At 40.4% G+C, this 19,746-nt stretch overlaps 1 long non-coding RNA gene across 1 annotated transcript in view; it reads right to left on the reverse strand.

The window, feature by feature from the left end:
- The window catches only part of LOC132980108 (uncharacterized), a 111,722-nt gene that overhangs the window by 58,282 nt on the left and 33,694 nt on the right, over positions 1-19,746 (reverse strand). Inside the window, exon 2 of the long non-coding RNA XR_009674136.1 lies at positions 15,011-15,059. This is a non-coding gene — a long non-coding RNA (uncharacterized LOC132980108). The remainder of the gene's footprint in view (positions 1-15,010; positions 15,060-19,746) is intronic.

Raw genomic sequence — 19,746 nt, forward strand, 5'->3', positions numbered from 1 at the left:
CTCTTGGATAAATAAAGTTGTCGAAGTCTAGCCAAATGAAGAGCATCCAAAAGGCTGTGTGGTAAGTTAACAACAGGTGGGACCATTTACCAGACCTTAAGCATGGAAGCACAAATCCTTAACACTTAGGATTCTCATGCAGAGGTAACAGAGCCTCTAAAAGCCCAAGAAGAGAGCTGGAATACATTTTGAAAGGTTGTGTTTGCTGTAGCAGCTGCTAGTTGTATAAACGTGCGTATTGCCAATACCCAAACATGCGTTTATAGGCTCCATTGGAGGCATTTTTTCGATATCAGAGCAACTCCCTGACCTTGTGAGATGAAAACAAACATTTACATTATTGTTCAAATGCTGCAGTAAGTTTTCCTGCTTTCAAGTTTTTGGAAGACTTTTAATAATTTCCCCTCATCACCAGTATGAAATCCCTTTTTGTTAAAATGCAGCACTAAGAAGAGCTTTCTCATTCAGCCTTCTACTCGATATCTAATGGCTGCAGCAGATCTTCAAAGGGCTACTTTGACGGTGCTGCATGTCTGTGTGGAAAGTGGATCAGTAAAAAAATACGAGTCTCTCTCTGCTCTGTAACTTTCATCATGAACTTTACCGTGTTTGTCAGAGCAGGCTTTGTTTAGACAAGACGAGCCGAGCCCAGAGAACAGCAGGCTACTGAGGGCCTGCCGCAGAGTGTGATACCAGCGGTGGCGGATAGCATATGGCAGCAGGAACAAGATACAACACAAACAAACACATGGCACAGGGATGGGCAGCTCAAACGATGGGATTACACATGGCCGTGTACTGTGTGTATGTGTGAGAGTGCATTTCACTCCTACTTCAACTGGAATTTTTCCTGCCAGCCACCAAGAACTTTAACCTTTATTAAACCAGGAAAAAGTCTCATTGAGATTAAAAATCTCTTTTACAAGAGCGTCCTGGCCAAGACAGGCAGCAGCACAATTACAGGGTTTCAGACATAAAAACACTTAACAACAACAAACATAAATACAGGAATCACAAAAAGAACCATTCATAAGTCATCAGCAACAAAGCGATCAAAAAGGGGCAATACGAGTTAGCTAAAACATCTACAGTCAGATATTTCTGCCTCCAGATCATTAAGACGACCTTTAAAAACATTCAAGGAAACCAGCTCCTGAAGATTTAAAGTATCTTGCAACCGATTCCAAGAAGAGGGAGCAGCATACTTGAACGCCCTTTTTTCCTAATTCAGTACGGGCTTTAGGGATGGTTAGAAGGTGTAAATCCTGCGAGCGAAGATTGTAACTTCCATTACTTTTTTGAAGTATGTAGCTCTGTAGGTAGGTACGAAAAAAGTTGTGGGATGAGAATGTAAAGGAGAAAATGTTCGGGCAATAATTGTCATTAAAGTGACAGACTCTGTTGCTTCATCGGACACTTCTGAGTTGTCCGTTTTACGTCATGTTTTGCCTCCTGAGACAGAACTGGTGCAATATGCATGACCCAGGATCGAGACTACATTGATATAGGCAAATACATTTTGCATGTGAACTTTTTCACAAACATAATGTATGATGCAGCAAACAATGCATAGAGTGATTTACAAATGTTCGGGGCACTGGTGGCGCAGTGGTAAGTGTGCGCGCCCCATGTATGGAGGCTGCGGTCATCCAATCGGGCAGCCCAGGTTCAAATCCAACCTGTTGCTCCTTTCCCACATGTCATTCCCTAGTCTCTCTCTCCCTTATTCCCAACTCTATCCACTGTCTAATCTCTACATTAAAGTCCCAAAAATCTTTAAAAAAAAATGTTGACATTACATACTTCTTCCAGCAGAGAGTGCATTACACTCTTAGCATCGTCTGCAGTATGTAAACAATGCACAATGCTAAATATGATTTAATAAACAGAAATAGAAAGCAGCATTCTGAGTACCTCACCATGGTCATATCCATGCACATTCCCATAAGGAAAGGTCAAAAGGGTTCATTTTAGCAGAATTATTCACTCTATATGTTTTATATTGAATATACTGTACTTGGTTTCATTGAAAACATCTTTAAAGTAAGCAAAGCTATAGGCTGTGGACTGATAAGAAAACTGTGGTAACATCAGAAATAATTTGAACTAACATTTTTCATACTCACAAAACAATCATCTGAAAAATTACAATGCTTAAAATGCTAAAAAGAAAATGCACTCCACCTAAACTAGCCTAAACCAAGCCCAATTGCAGTACATTCATTGCTGACGTTTTATCCTACTCTTTGAGAGACTTTATTTTATACTAAACTTTTGTTCTGTCAGCTCGTTAAATTTCCCCTCTTTGGAATCAAATTGTAATGCCGACCTCTTGATAATGCTGGTGTTGCTCTTTAAAGGAGCTGTCAGGAGTAGGGATTAGCATTCACTGCAGCACAAGTCTGGTGGATCGTAGCCAGAGGACAGAGAGGCGAGCCGGGTCTGACAAAAAGCAGGAGGGCTAAAGTCAGCCCAGCCTAGGGGCGAGAGCTGCACTCCACAGGGATACACACTCGAGAAAGACACACACACACACACATGTGGACAGCACACACATGAAAATACATGCAGCACGCATTGTGATGGGTGAGGAGAAGTTAAAGCCACGGGCCTGTTGTACAAAAGATCCTTTGTTCTTTAACTGCAAAACACACATACATACAGTAGACACAGAAAAATGTACACACACACACAACAACAACAAAAAACACAATTGCTGCATGCATACCAGGCAGAGCAGAGCGAGGCTGCAGGTTCAGGCTGTCAGGCTGTCTGAGTGTTGAGTCTATATCTCACACATCTGTGGAGACTCAGAGGAGTACACTACATATCATCCTTTACATGCATCCACTGTTTCATGTGAGAGTGTGCACTGAAATACAGAGGCTGTGAGTGTGTGTGAGGTCACCTTACAGGAGGTTCTGTCAGGAGCTGAAGATGAACTGTTAGAGAGAAATGTCTCCTCGTGTCAGTTTATCAGTCTGGCAGCTTCACCCCTCCTCCACCCTGCAGCCTCACATCTATCACACCGGCTCAGTTTGTCTGCACAAGTCTGTGCAAACATGGAGACATCATAGAATTGTGCAGAATTTTACAGCAAAAATAGACCCTTGCCTTTTTGTATTTGCTTTAAATGCTGTTTGCAATTAAAATGTAGAATATAATTAAAGACTTTCCAGCACAAAACAGAAAGTCAACATAATCAGAAAAAAGAACAATCTGAAAGCTCTGCAAAAAACGGAATCTTAAGTGACAAGTGTTTTTCTATTTTATTAAAATCACAGTCCAAATATTGATATTGGCGCAACTTTTTGTACCCTTCCCAATACTGTTTTTTTTATCTCAATTTTTCAGGATTAAAGAAAATGAGGATGGATTCGACATTAGCTCTGGCTTGGAATCCAACCGCCAACATGTTGCATTGCAGCAAAACATTTCCATAGCCCATAGTAAGAGTATTTTCCTGTCCATTTATAAAAAAAAAAAACATAGTAAATAGTTTTAACATATTGACCTTGAAATGAAACAGCAATCAGAACAAGAAGAATCAAATATGTTCCTCCTGACCTTCTGACCAGTCAGAATGAGCCTGGGATACGAGATATACTGAACCAATCCGTTCTTCAGTGGTTACCGTCTTTATCCCAACATTTTTAGACCTTGTGAACTATGATTTTACATATTTAGCAACACAATTTTGCAGAGCACCTAAAGGCCAAATGAGGGTTCAGTCTAACACGGTAGCCACAGTGCAAAAATATATTCATAATGCAGTTTGTGAAAGAGTGCCTGGAGCCGCTCTGAACTTCTTTTATTAAAAACACACTTTGATAACAGATTACTGAAGCATACTTGGATTCAATTATTTCCTTTCCCCTAAATGGAGGCAACAAGTAGAAAAAAAAAATCAACATTTATATAAAGTATGAGGTAAAAGCCTGAATATTAGCAGACAGGGAGGGGAAACTAAGTAAGAGGCAGCAGCAGGTCAAGGCCCAGACCGAACAGAAGAGACGAGATGAAAGCAGAGAGCGCTCACTAAGTGAATGAAGTTCGACAAGGTCAGTGAGACTAAAAAAAACATGATTAAAAGAATCTACATGACAACTGTCCCAAGATGCTTCAGGTTTTCTTAGATCAAAACACCATATGGTAATTTCAAAAACACGGGAGCTACTATTCATATGTAGACAATAAAAAGTATTTGTTCAATTTAAAATGTCTAACCTTCATATAATGCAAACCTCTACCCTCTCTTTTTTAAAATGTGTTTCCCTTCTTCAAAACATCAACTGACCAATCGTAGAAAAGCAACCAAGCCTTAGATGAAAGAGAAAATCGAAGAAGCAAAACTTTTTGGGGTGGAACTTTGACATCACTGATTGGTTTGTCGACTGGATTTGAAGGTCTCCAGTTTGGCTTTTTGTCCACTGCCATGTTGATTTTTTTGGAGATGACCATATTTGGAGATGAGAGCGGCACAACAGGTTGTTATCGCTGCTCCTGAATGTGTTGTACCTGAGGTGAAGAGATGTCTGGTTTTGAATATTCTGTTGTTAAACCTGCCCTGTGTAACTTACAGTATAGGTGTCCAAATGGGTCGGTCTTTGAGCCTGGACCAGCATGTGAACAGTTTGGTCTGCACTTCTGTTTTACCATCTAAGAAACGAAGCGAAACTCAGACCTGTTGTATCCAGAGCTGAGCTAGAGACGATTACTTATACCTTTGTTTAATCAAGACTTGATTACTGGTATACTCTTTCTATGTATCTGAGCATCACATCGTTTAATCGCCTACAAATGGTCCAAAATAATACTTCTAAGCTGTTGACCAGATCTCCTAAGGTCTCATGTTAGTCCAATCTTTACATGTATGTCTTTGCACTGGCTTCCCATTAATAACAGAATCCAGTTTAAAATTCTTGGGACTACATGGTCAAGCACCTGCTTCTATCGAATAACTTTTGAAGCCACACAACATTAGCAGGACTCTGAGGTCTTCTGATCAGGGTCTGCTGGTTGATCCTTGTAGTAGACTTAAAACTAAAGGAGACTGTGCTTTTCAGGTTGTTGCTCCAAAACTGTGAACTCTGTGGCCATTTTTCAATAGCAGTTGAAGGCCCATTTGTTTAGACCTGTGTGTGTGATCTGAATTTGATTGTTATTGTAACTATCTGTATTTTATGTATTTTTTATTAATCTTTTATTGTAAAGCACTTTGTACTGTTCTTGAGAGGACCTATATACTGTACATAATCCACAGAAATGACATCCTGACTCCCACTGGTGATAATTGGTGACCATGACCTCCTGACAAACAGCAGTGTAACTGTTTTTCAGGATGCTTTAAACCTGCCTCAGCTCCAGTTCTTAGCCTGTCATTTGGCTGAGCGAAAGTTCGGGTGTCACAGCATTTCCAGCATGGCGACCGCCATTGACGCTTTTCCCGCCCCCCCCTTGCGGTCACAGGTAGGTGCTGTCACTCAGGCTTCGTCCATTAATATTTACAGTCAATGGGAATGACTCAGGACCAGCCTCAAGTGGTGACTCAAGGACCTGCAGTCTCCGACACTAAAATGTTGTCTTCAGTCTGCAGCCTCGGTGGTTGCAGTTTGAACCTGATGTGGAATCTTTAGGAAGCCCAGCTGACTAGCTTACTAGTTCCTTTAGCAAATCCTGCCAGAAAAAGTCAGATTTGATGTATTCAGTACAATTCAATGATACAATGTCAATACCTTTATGAACTACTGCTGCAAAATTTTCAGGAAGAACACATGTGGGTATAAAGGTTTGAATCTCATCTAAAGGCTGACAATACATACAGCTGCCAACCACTGGAGCTCTACTTAAACAAAGTGTATATTTAGAAATAGATGAAAACAAAACCGTCTGAGCTTTCATCCCCTGTTGGAGTATCAAAATAGCACGAGCAGGGCTGTGAGCTATCACTAAGAATATAGATGGATCATACATCAGGGAGTGTGTGTTACCGACAATCAAAGAAAGATTTTACAACAGGAGGGCGAGTTAACACCCCCCCCCCCCACCCCCCCACCCCCCCCCCGTCTGACTGTCTGTCTGACTCTGTCTGCTCCCCTGTCTCCTTTTTCTTCTCGCATTTATCTTTTTTGTTTGGATATTATTTACATAATCATCTCAATTAACATAATAACCCAACTAGACAGGTTAAGAATCTCTGTCTGCCTTTGATTAAAACATATTCTCATCAGTTTGTCTATCAAATATTGGAGATTGATGTTGTCTAATGGAAATGCGAATGCTGTGTATTTCTCTGTTTTTTTAATGTTGGTCACTTTTGCTTCCTCTTGTTTTTGCTTTAGCTTGAATGCTTCATGTTTGTATACCTTCTTCAACACATATATTTATGTTAAATCAGTGATTTTATTTGCTTTCTTTCATTTGATGTGTCTCTCGGGTGTGGTTTTCATACAGGGCTTTTACAGATTTCAAACACACCAACACATGTGCTTTTACATTTACCCTCATGTCTTTATATTTTTGTGTTCTGCTGCCACACCCATCACAACCCCTCTCCCTTCTTTTTTTAAAATAGAAAAAAACAAACTCATAAGATTGTATACACGTTATAGGGTGTCACTAGATTTATATAAAATATTCCAACACAGCTATGCATACAGTACACACACACACACACACACACACACACACACACACACACACACACACACATTGAAATACAGATATCAGAGCTCTGTGAAGCCGTCTTTAGTCTGTCATTACCTTATTTGACATCCTGTAGAAGGCATTTTGCTTGCAAGCTTTCACACCCGCCTACACAAACACAAAAGCGACCAAACCCATATGCATCAAACTAAAGGTGCACACACACAGTCACACACACACACACACACACACACGCCGACTAATATGCCTCGGCAGCAGCAGACAGCTTAGGAACTCTGAGACGTTCAGGAGACAGTGAAGGTCTGACAGACAGAGACAGACCATAAAATTAAACAGTTGAATCTAATTATTACTGTGTGATTAGCATTTTATTGCTGGAGACCGCTGCTCATTCAGTTTAAACTATTCTGGCAATCACAGAGTGTTTCAATTCAAGCTCTGATGTCAAACCATTGTTTTCAGTGGGTCCATTTATAGCACTATTATCAGAAAAGAAACATGATTATGATGCAAAGTCTGCATTTGTAAAAGTGATTCTCATAAAACAAAACGTCCTGGACATGATGCACCAGTCTTTATTTGGTTCATGCATTATCTGTAATACAAGACAGAACATGGGATCATCACTCAAGTATTGTTGTGTTGACGAACAGATTACATTGACAACTGTGGTCTTTAGACTTCTGTGATAGAAGTCAAAGTAATTATTTTCCTTTATTGTCATTACCATGAGGTTTTTTACACAATAGTTGCAGCCCATAACTCTCAATAAAACTGTATTTTTTGTATTTGCAAATATGAAATACGCAAACGAGTTCATAAGAAAACCGTTAATTTAACCATTCAGCAACGTCAGTGTTGAAAAATGAAGTCAATGCTGAAGTACAAAAAAAAAGCAGTTCCTCAAGTGTCCACCTGAGGACTGGCTCCAAAAGCAGAGAATCCCCATTAGGTCCCATATGAAAACATAGATTTTACAGCAGAAATAAACCTGCTTGCATCCTGGTACAAAACCTGGTTTCTGTTTTTATAGTGCATTTCTTTTCTGGTATAATGGGGCTAAGTTTTTTTGATTACATTAGGGCAAGAGTTATCTACGTATTTGTATAATTAGGGGTATGGCTGAGTTGACTGACAGGTGGGCTCATTAAAGCTGTTTGCCACGAGGCCAAAGGTCCACCTCAGCTCCACCTCTATACCTGTTTCTAGATTGTTTAAAAGTTAGGTTGAATTAGCATTTCAAATATGGCAACCGCCATCGTTCGTCTTCAAAATGCTACCTCAGAAACCAATAGGTGACATCACTGAGACTGCGTCCATGTTTTATACAGTCTATGCTTTCACCTGGTAATGTTGGCCATACATTTTTTCGCAAACCAAAGGACCCAAACCATAGTCCTGGACTCAGTTGTCAGAAGGGGAAAATGTATTGAATTGACTGGGCCAATCCTCCTGAAGACTCAGTCATTGGCTGAACACCTTATAACGTTTTTCTTTGAAATTTGGAAATTTGTGTAAGGCTTCCACCACTATGTACAGCTAATTCGTTACACTACACATCCAACAATGTAGCTCTTCTGACCAGAATGTAGCACAGTAGCAAACTCTCATAAAACAATCTGCTAAGAGCCAAACTGCAGAATTATTTCTAATTATAGTGAGGTGGAAAAACATTCAGGAATTGGAAGTTTTCCCTTGTAGTCGGATGGGTAGCAAACAATCCCTTTTGAGTTGGTTTTGGTTCATGTTCGTGTGACTAAAATTTAACTTTTTATCTGACTGTTTGCTGGAAACTTTTGAAACTGTACGATAACAGATGTCTTCTCTCAACTCTTACTCAATTCTTGCATCTCAAGATGTTGTTTTGATGCAAAAAGAAAGCCATCCTTGGGTTGTATATCTGTAATTCGCTGTTTTGATTTTTGCCATATGCCCTGAAATATTGGTCATCTTCCTGAGAGATAATAGCCGATGACTTCTTTCCAATGAATGTGGTGGAACATTTAGCAGTAAGCTATTTTACTAACAAGTTGGTTAATACAATCAGAGCTAAAAGAGGGAGGAAACTCATTCAGTTTCTCAGCAGATTCTGCAAGTTATTGTTCGATGATGGTTTTTGATACTGTGATTAATTGTTAAGCAAACAAATCAGTCTCTAGTTTACTGCTCATAGAGAAATTACGATCATTTTCAGCTCTTTGATGAATTCTATACGTCTCCAGCTCATCAGCACAGAATTAAACTTTCCTTCACAGTTCTGCATGAAAAGTTTGCCTCCTAACTTCTCCACTTATTAGATTTGACTAGCTCATTTTTCATCTTGACAGCTTCATTAAACCAGCCTGAAACAGCTCAAAATATTTGTGTGTATGTGTGTGATCATGAATGCAGCCTCCTCGCCTGTTTCCCTCCAGTCTGCTAGTCCCTGGTGGTTTTTTCAGAAGCTGTTTTCTCCTTTTTTCTCCTTCTGAGTTTCTTTCTTCTTATCGCTCTCTTTTAAAATGGCCCTCCTTCACACATCCATCTCACCCTGCTTCATTACCCTCCACTCTCCCCATCATTTTCTACCCACCCTCCATCTTATCACTCTTTCTTCTCCTCCTCCTCCATGATACTTTCTCCCGATTTTTTTTTTCACCAGAGGAGAAAAGAAAAAAAACACCCCTTGTCTTCTGGCTGCCAGTTTGTCTCCAGCTTCTCCAAACCTCTTCCCCGCTCTGGTGCTCTGGTATTGGCTGATGGAGCGTCGGCTGTGTTGGTATTGGCTGGTTCCAGCAGGTAAGGTATTACTGTGCCACTTAATCAATACCCTGCAGAGGGGGGAGGCATGTGCCAGACACACAGTGCAGCAGCCGCAGCAGCAGCCGTCAGCACTGGCAGCCCTCCATGAAGCCGAGCATGGGGATGGTGTGACCTTCAGTTGGACGGCACCAGCAGGAGAAACACACACATGCACATTATACACAAATAAACAAGCTGTGCACATTTTTTGCCAATCATGTTCTATACAAGAAATGTCTGCAGGCCACACCCACAGCTCCAACTTCACTCTGCAGAAGCAAAACGATAAACTCCTGACATGAGAGTGCTAATGAAAGAGTGGCACGTACGCAGAGCAGGACCTTGTGAAGGTCAAGAGAAGGCTCCGATGACAACACACACACACACCGACTGCTGCCAGAAACTCAAAACACTCAACTGATTTATGCTCCATTAAGAACGAAGATACAAAAGAATATAAAAACAACCACACAGCTCCTTAGACTGTTTTCATAGACAAGCGTTGCTAAAGAGATGTAAACCCAAACACACAAACGGCCTTCTAACTTATACAAGGTCTTGTAAGCATGTAAGAAGTATTCAGTAATTGTCAATGCAAATTCAAAAAATATCATTAAAAATCATTCAAGGTTTCAAAAACTATCCTGATAAGACCTAATTACATTGGTAGAAATGATCCAGGTCCAGGCACTTAGGATGGTTCAAAAAATATAAAAGGTCTGTAGTTCATGGGGCTAGAAACACTTAAAATACGACATCTTGAAATCAGGTTTTAACTAATTATATGAAATGATTAGAAACATTTCACCTTGTTTATATTGCAACCTGTCATGACAATAGCCAGAGAGAGGCTTTTAAGTTGTAGCTCTATCTTTGGGTTATTCCATACAGCCACATGCCTTCTGAACATTCATTTGATTTTGTTGGATTGGTTTTAAGATATAGGGACGAGACGGCCCTTAACTTCAGATTTAGCTAGATTGGGCATCATTTCTATTAACAGATTGTACATAAAAAGGTAAAATCTGGCAATAATCTAAAGACTAATCATCTATTAACAGATATCTGCATTCAGGTGAAGCTAACAATTCGTTCTCGATCAGACTGTTCTAGTTGAGAGACATGTTAGTGTGACCCTGTGTAGCCAGTCAGCGTTTGGATTCCCTAATTCCCTAACTTCCTTAAAATGCATCAGAAGAACAAACATTTTAAAAGTTTTGTCCACTCCTCAAGAACCAAAGAATGAGTGTTTATTTTGCAGACATATCTGGAGGTGTACATTTAACTCTGCTTGTGATCTAAATTATCTGAACATACGGAAAGGGAATTCTTAGCTTGAAGTCATTTTACACTTACTGTACCTGGCTACAAGCCAAAAGTCCGCCTCCATTCTAAGACACATAAATCGCCGTCAGACACTGATTGCTGACGGCTTCCCACATTGGATTGAACATACTTAAAACGGCAGCAGAGTGCTCGGTGATGGAAATACTCTGATTGGCTGCCAAGCTCAGTGCACCTCAATTTTTGACGCCAGTATGGTGTTAAAGGGGCTAACATCAGGCCAGGACACACACACACACACACACATACTGCAAGCACACACATAGCCTACATATACTGTACATACTAGTTCACTGACAGAGTCATTGTTGGTTTTAGTCTTGTTCTGGGATTTGGTTATTGTGGCTGAAGTTTTGACATTTATATTTCAACTTTTGGTAAAGGCCTTTCCATCGAAGCCTTATGTAGTTTATGGCTGTTAATGAAACGATAACTGACTTTGTGGCCACTTAGAGTAAGACGAACCAGGTTAAAACATTTCGATTAAAGAGAGCAGCCGTGGATGGATGCACATATCTTATGCTGCGCCAATGCAGATTTCTGTAGTTTGTCTGCAATCATCTTTTCCTCATTTAAATGTTCCTGGGTTGAAGCCATTTGTGCGGGAGAAATTGGCAAGCAAGCCCGCATTCATTCATGTTCCTCCATTCAGGGAAGATAAAAATACACCCTTTACTGTACACAAACTCTTTCATTTCTGCTCCTCCTGTCTCAAACACTCCTCCCACATCTTGTCCTCCTCCCTAACCCTGTGACCTCCTCGTGCTCTGCCTCCCTCCCCTCCTCTCTCCTCTCATGAGCCCCGTGCGGAGTTGGCAGGCCCCCCACGTCGCGGGCCTATTAACAGTCCTCAGCTCGCCGTAACGATGCCTCTCCTTATGTCTGTGCAGCTGCTGCAGCGCTGAATGGGGAGGATAAATGTGGGATCCTCAACATCCGCATCATTGTTTCACTGCCACTCTCTGCTGTCATGTGTGCTAGACGGAGGAGGAGGAGACCACTGACGGATCTGTCTGTCCACTGTCTGTAACTGGGCAGGACTGATATATTCTTTATACGTATTGTACTAGAAAGAACGTTGCATTAAAGTTGTTGATGCTTTTCACTGGTCTTTGTTGGGGATGTCTTTCTTGCAGTAAAATGCACGTTTTGTTTAGCTTGAAAATATTTTCTATAGACTGTCCAGTTTGACAGAAAAAATAACATTTTAAGGAAATCTGGTGTTTTTGAAGCAGGGCATTATTGTTTTTACATTTGTTGTGGTCTAATTGACTAAAAGGTGCACATAGTTGTTGAATTGCTGAAATACTTTCCTGCAAAAGGAAGCTTGAATGGCTGCAATAATAATTGTGATCAGGCAAATGCGTCTGATCGAAGTTATCCACTTGTTTCAATCTGACAGGGTCAAAGGTCTGCCGACATTACAGAAAAGATCCCTGCAGAAATCCACCGCTTTGGTTGCCTTTACGGCTGTAACATTGCTCTCTTTTTAAAGCCACCAGCTTCCATTAAAGATTACAGTAATTTGACCTTAAAGAACACAGAAGAATTTGGTCGACTGCTGCCTCGCTTGGTGCACAAATATTGTGTAAGATCTGCACCAACCATTTAAAACATCAGAATCATACAATAAAAGAAACAAACAAACTCGTAGATTTAAAGGTAGACAATCAACTTCTGTGTTCTTTAGGTCGAGAAAGCTGATTTTGCCAATGGGTTCTGGCTGCTTTGAAAGGAGATATGTAGAAAGGAGGGGGCGCAAGTGATGTATGTAAAGGCTGTTACTGGTTAGAAAAAAGAGGTCTTAGTTTTAGGATTTAGTTTTAGTAGGGATCCTTTCTGTAATATTGTCAGAAACGGTTGGTGTTGCCACAGATCAGATTCACAAAACTCCTGATAATTTCCTGAAACTTTCAGGAAGAGCTGCATTTATGCATGCAAAGGGAAACATTTTTTAGTTTATCCTGAATTTTTCTTGCAATCCCAAGAGTAAAATTTCCACAAGAATCCGGGGTTGAGCCAATGTGTGAATGCAGCAGGACATGTCAGGAAAATTCACCACAAGTAATAGGGCAGGGTTGATGACATTAATGAGATGCAACCAATGAGCGACAGGTGCAATCCTTTTGCCTGTATAGTGAAGCAGTTTCATACCATGCCTGTATGCAACTATGTTTGTTACTACTCATTCATTGAGACTCTAAGAAGTCCGATTACATGAAGCACTGATGTGTAGACAAAAACTCTCAATATAGTGTTGGATGCTGTTTTTGTGGTGCGTGAATGTGTGAACAGGCAGGTCAGGAACATTTTAGGGGAAGTCTGTCCTGACATTTTTTTGAAATTTCAATAAGTGCATGTGTGAAAAGAGCTTAAGAATAACAATCTGAGCCTGTCAGTGCCCAAAACAAAAACTCTGACTGGCTGTTCTTTAATTTGCCACCAAGGGTTTTGTTGCATTTCACAGCTAAATAAAAAAAACTATACTGGAGTAGTTCCAAAACGTCCTTCTTATTTAACCTTTTAGTCATTTAGACCCTGAAATATGTCAAACAAGAACCAAGTTTTAAAAATACAAGAATCATCTTTTAATTTAAGATGCCATTTTCAACCAAAACATGTTGTCAGCTATATTGCACCATTGACAAAAACAGTATTTTTTTACCCGTCAGAACCTGGGGGTCGCTGGTCGACCTCTGCCTCAATCAGTAAGTTTTGTTGCTGTTTGTGTTTCACAAATATCTTGTTGGATCCAAACACAATCAGATATGTAAAGGTTGGAACCAGACAAAAAAAATACCCCATTGACTGTCTTGTAATGAAAACTGTGAATAAAAAAGCAAAAGAAATAAACCAATCAAATCACAGAACTGGACTACCGAGACCCATATTTCAGCAAGACCGGCAACTGGCCATTAACCAAATCAGAGCAGAGGATTTAATATGATCTTACCGGCCCAAATAAATCTATAATTATTTGAGCTCAAAGAGAATTAGCCTGAATTATTAAACAGGTGAAGCTGGGACTGTTTGAAAGATTGCGTCACAGGATGACCGTGAAAAAGAAATAAAGAAATATGCCGGTGGTCTTCCATCTTTTTTACAACAACAATAAACACTCCACATGTGTTTCTGCCCGTTTCCATCAGTGTGTACATTATGTGTCCATGTTTCATGAGACGGCAGACAGCTGCTGCAGGGTCCGTCAGTCAGCTGCTGTATTTATAGAGCGATGACCACAGAACGCTAGCAGCTGCATCAAACAGAGACACACAGCGAGCCAGACACAGAAACCTGACGTGTTCAACGCTCTTATCCTCCATGCTAACCGTGCTGAAAGTGACATTTGAATCTTTGAAATCCTGTTCAACAGACTTGTGCGTCTGTGCAGGATTTCAAACGGCAAGGTGTTGGAACATCAAACGCTGAGACGGCAGCAGCAGAGATTGACATCAAGAGACATGTCCACTGTCAGCTGGGGAAGATAGGGGTTGCAAATAAAGCACTAACACATGATAAAAATCGCTTAGAGTGATATATTGTATAGGAATGACTGTGTATAAGGGTCAGAGTGAGAAAAAAAAATCTAATAGCTGGGGGGGGATTATATTCTGAAGAAATATCTCAGATAATATCTGTGATCTGCTCAGATTTGTGAGGGAATAGCTTGGCTTTTCTCTGAGGTCATAAACGCATAGATGTGCTGATCTGATCTCAGATTTATTTACAGTAAAGTAGTAAATTAGCTAGAAACCCTTCACTAATATGCGAATATGCACTTTATTTTGATGTTTAATGTTCTTTAGAAATGTTATTTATAATTTCTTTAAGCACATGTGTGATATGTTGGTTGTTTGTCCAACCAATGCTCTAAAACATACATATATTCAGTTAATGATGTGGAGAAATCCCTCATATGTAGAAGCTGCAACAAAGACGTGATCACCAATTCATATATCACCCAGGAGAAAATAATGACTCATCACTAACTGGTGCATTTTAAATTTCAGTTTGAATTTACTCTGGAGAAAGTGAGCATGAAAATGTTTTTAGATTTGTATTTAATTTATGCAGCATGTTGAAATATTGCAGGACGCTACAGAGCTGTTTATACTGCATTGTGTCATTGATTACACTGATACAAGAGACAGCCAGCAGGCCGACAAACTTTGACCAATGCATCCGACATAGAATCAGTTTATAACATATCAGTACTTACAGATTACTGTCAGGTGTCATGTGTGGGTTCCAGTCTGTCACATCAGCTCCTGTAAGGGGAGGAGATAACACAGGTTATTCTATCAGTGTAATCATCATAAACGTGTGATTTTTAGTTAAACAGATTAAGGTCAAATATTGAATTTCAACCTGCCATGCTTATATGTACTTGCTTGCTACCTGCAAGCTGAATTCTGGCATTTTTTGTTTAAACCAGAGCCCTGATTTACATAAATTGGGGTCTTAATGACTTATAAAGTCTTCTGACTACTCAGAGCGCTTTTTACACCGCAAGACACAGCGACCCATTCACACACTGATGACAGAGGCTGCTTTGTAAAGTGACCATCAGAAGAAACTAATCCAATTCATACACTTTCACGTTTTGTTTCGTTTTGATTCAAGTGATAATCCCCCCCCCCCCTCCACACACACACACACACACAACATATCAGATCGTAAGTATGTTTAATATTAACAATTTGAAAAAGACGCATCCTTAGCTTCTTAGCTAGCTTTTGCTGCACGTTAAAAATAGACATTGCCAATTGTATTTCTTCTGTCTTATTGGAGGTTGTATACTAAAGTTGCTAAATTGACTGCAGAGCCATGTCCGTGTAGAAGTGACATAAGGTGTGAGTCCAGATGATCTGATTTTGAAGCATCGGGCCGCTGAACAAGCTGATTTATTGAAGAGATGGGAATTAGAAGGTGTTGATTAAGGTGACCTTCGACTGGGCTCTGGACTCTCGCCTGCTCCTGCAGAGCTCGTAGTATGAGTGTGTGTGTGCCGGGAAACAGCAGGACGTTCAGACTGAAATCACTGCATGAATACAGACTTTTCTTTAAACTTATAATATTCATACTGGTGTTCACAGGCTGTAGTGATTCTAATTGATTACTAATAACAAACTGCTCCTCTATGAAAGATACAATCTTTTAAATATGTGATGCAGCTGATTATAAGCTGATGACTGCAGCGCTAAAAAACAAAAGGAAGCCAGAGAGTCGACAAACGTCTCCTCGGGATTTCAGTCTTATGCCGTTCCGGTGCATCCCATTAAACAATGATACATCCCATCGCACACACTCAGTCATCTCTGCATAATTGCCAAACGGTCAAAAGTTAGATTTGAGGTGCTTTAAGGTTGGCAGAGACAAAGAGAGAGAGAGAGGGAGGGAGGGAGGGAGCGAATGAAGGAGAGAGGGGGGTGGGTTCATCCTGAGTTTGAGCTCAGCTGTGATGTAACCGTGGACGATGGCTGTGCCGCAGTCAATTTCGGAGGCGATATCCTCAAACGCCCTCTACTCCCCCCCCCCCCTTTCTTCCTCCTCTCCCTCTTCTTGCTGCTGTCATTTATCTCTTCCACACCCTTTTCTCTTTCTTGCTTTCCTAAAAAATCTCAAACTTCGGCCGTTCTACCCTGATGCAGACTCTAATTTTATCTCTCCTTCCCCCTTCTTTTCTTCCCTCTCTGGCTGTCAGCTCGTCCATGCATCACTGCCTCTCCTCTCCTCTCCTCTCCTCTCCTCTCTTCTCTTCTCTTCTCTTCTCTTCTCCTCTCCTCTCCTCTGCTCTCCTCTCCTCTCTTCTCTTCTCTTCTCTTCTCTTCTCCTCTCCTCTCCTCTCCCCTCTCCTCTCCTCTCCTCTGCTCTCCTCTCCTCTCCTCTCCTCTCCTCTCCTCTCCTCTCCTCTCTTCTCTTCTCTTCTCTTCTCTTCTCTTCTCTTCTCTTCTCTTCTCTTCTCTTCTCTTCTCTTCTCTTCTCTTCTCTTCTCCTCTCCTCTCCTCTCCTCTCCTCTCTTCTCTTCTCTTCTCTTCTCTTCTCTTCTCTTCTCTTCTCCTCTCCTCTCCTCTCCTCTCCTCTCCTCCTCAGGCTGCAGCATTAACCTACACACACACACACACACACACACACACACACACACACACACACACACACACACACACACACACACACACACACTTAAGAGAATAATATCTCCCGCTAAATTCCTTTCAATAGGACTCTGGCGGCGTGAAAGGCGTTAGCGCGATGCTAACTGTCCACCCCCACAGTAAAGCTGCTCGTCGGATAACCTTACTGCTTTTAATAACAGTATATCCCCCAGACGTATTTAGCTCTACTATATGTTTATGGCCCTCTCCACCTTTTTCTCCTGCACCACTCTCTCCCTCCCTTCCTTCTCCATTTCTTCCTCCAGCTTATTTTTAAAGAGTTTACAGCTGCAGAAAAGACGTTACAGTCTGAAAAGCTGACACATTTTAAAAAGATTATTTATGAATCATGTAAGAGCATTTACGATGTTGTGCAACATTTTTAACGTGTTCCTATACATTCATGGATGCGTGTGTGTGTGCGCGCTCATCCCTCCTCTCCTCTCTCTCTGAGTGATGGAGGGTGGGGTAATCTGCACTGGTTGCCATGACACCAGACAGCCCTTGCTTGGCGAAGGCACGTAGCTTCCTCTCTGCTCTATTTCCCCGGAGCCCTCCACTCAGGAGTGTGTGTGTGTGTGTGTGTGTGTGTGTGTGTGTGTGTCATATATGCTGCACATGATGCTCAAAGCTAAGTGGAAAAATAGAACATAGAGAGAGAGTATTTTCTCTACAGCATGTGTTGAAGCAAAGGGGGAAATAAAGCAAACAAAGCCAATCTGAAGGCAAATATTTGATGTTTCTTTTTTCTAAAAGCAGAGGTAAAACTGGAAATAACCGCAAGTACATATAGACATTTTTACTACGTTTTTCCTCAGACGGGTTTAAACACACTCAAGGACCGCTGGACTTCCCCGCAGCAGACGTTCACTACACTTGCCCACCACAAATCTTATTTTACGAACCAGGTTGTTTCCCTCTCTTGGCAGTCTTTTATTTTTTATTCAACCTCAATGTTTGAAACTTGTTCAAGAACACCCGAACAGTCGAGGGGCAGGTGGGATGTCTAAGCGCCCACCATTTTTCCAGACAAATTGCAGCATCCCGAATCACCTCATAAAGAGGAGAAGAGAGTTTGTTAAACATTTTCCTTAAGATATTTCTGCAGGATTTGGGTGAAGGAAATTGTACACAAGCACAGCTTCAACTTATTTTTTTTTATGTATCCTGAAGCTCCTCAGACAATCCCATTGGTGACCAAACTATAAAACAGAACATCTGGAATAAAAATATATATTTTTTTTTTCCCCCTCTCAGTATTACCCTCTGCAGGCGCTGGGTTTATAAATGCATCACTGCAGCTAAAATGATTTGATTTAAGCACAGTTCAAGCTTATATTCATGCTTTTCTTGACACCACACCTCCCAAGTCACCTCACTCAAACTCAGAGGTGATGAAAATCAAAGATTGGAACATTTGTGAACAATCTTTTTTTCACAAACGCTGGACCCTTCAGGAGTTTTTAGGTGGTGGAAACATGATTGCAGATTAAAAAGTGTCATGAAAAGGTGGCTTAAACATATTTGTATGCATCCTGAATCAACGCATTCAGAGACAGTTGTGGTCAAAATAAAGAGGGAGCACATTTGTAAAAGATCTTTGTACCTTTTTTCTTCTTAGTGATTCCTCTCTGCAGGTTTAGGAAATACATGACAACAGGTGAAATGATCTCATTCAATCATGGATTAATCTTATATTTATGCTTTGCCAGGCACCACAGCATCTTGAAAAAGCTCATAAAAAAACCCAGTAGGTCAGAATTAAGGATAAGAGAAAGTCAAATATTTCCCTTTCTTTTATCCGTAATAGTTCTACTTCATATATGTACGGACCTGCATCTTAAATATCTCATCAGGTATGGCTTAACTAGACTTATTTTGCATCCTGAATCTCCTGATACAAATTCAGGTTTACTCAAAATGAAGATTAAAGGTGTTAGGAAAAGGCTTTCTTTCACACTTTTCTTTTAATTGGTAGACTTTGCAGGGATCAGATTTAAGAAACAAAGAACATCTGCATGTGCATTGCAATCTAAGCACAGGTGGGATTTATGTCAGGGCTTTTTGGAAAAGCATCTCTGCACCCTGATTGACCGCATTCAGAGAAAACAGAGGTCAAAGTTAAGACAGAGAACATTTGTTAAAGATTGCTCTTAATTTGTAAACTTTGTCGGGACTGGGTTTAGAAATTGAAACACTGCAGTGAAAATAATCTTACTTAAGCATGGCTTAGACCTCTCTGTGCTTTTTCAGACATTAAAAACATCCCGAAAGTTGTTCTGTAGTTGTATATTTATTGTTAGACTTTTCAGGAATTGCTATAAGTAAAAATTGTCACATCATACTGATTTAATCCAGAGGTTTGGTCAAAGATCCCAAAACACAAAACAACAAATCTATTGCAATTTGAAAAACCTGCAGAGGAAATCATTTTAGTTTAAGATTCTTCACTAATGTTTTGTAATGATTAGACTCTGCAGGCATGAGAAACAGGAATCAGTGCAGTTAAAGTTATCTAATGTGGGACTTAATGTTTATGCTTTTCCAGACAGTTTGGCATCCTATATCTCAAATGTAGTCAGTATTTATTACATTTAAGAATAAGGGATTGCCATTGTAACTTAAAGAAAAAATACATCACTGCATCTTAAATAATCTAATCCAAGCCATGTTCAAATATATATTTTTTGCATCCTGTATCTTCTTGTTTTATTTTCTCCAACTCTGCAGAAATACATCTCTGCATCTAAATCGACACAGCAAAGCATGCCGCAAAGATTTGCATCCTGATACACCTTCT

The sequence above is a fragment of the Labrus mixtus genome, chromosome 9 (assembly GCF_963584025.1).
Source record: "Labrus mixtus chromosome 9, fLabMix1.1, whole genome shotgun sequence".
In the NCBI taxonomy this organism is placed as follows: Eukaryota; Metazoa; Chordata; class Actinopteri; order Labriformes; family Labridae; genus Labrus; species Labrus mixtus.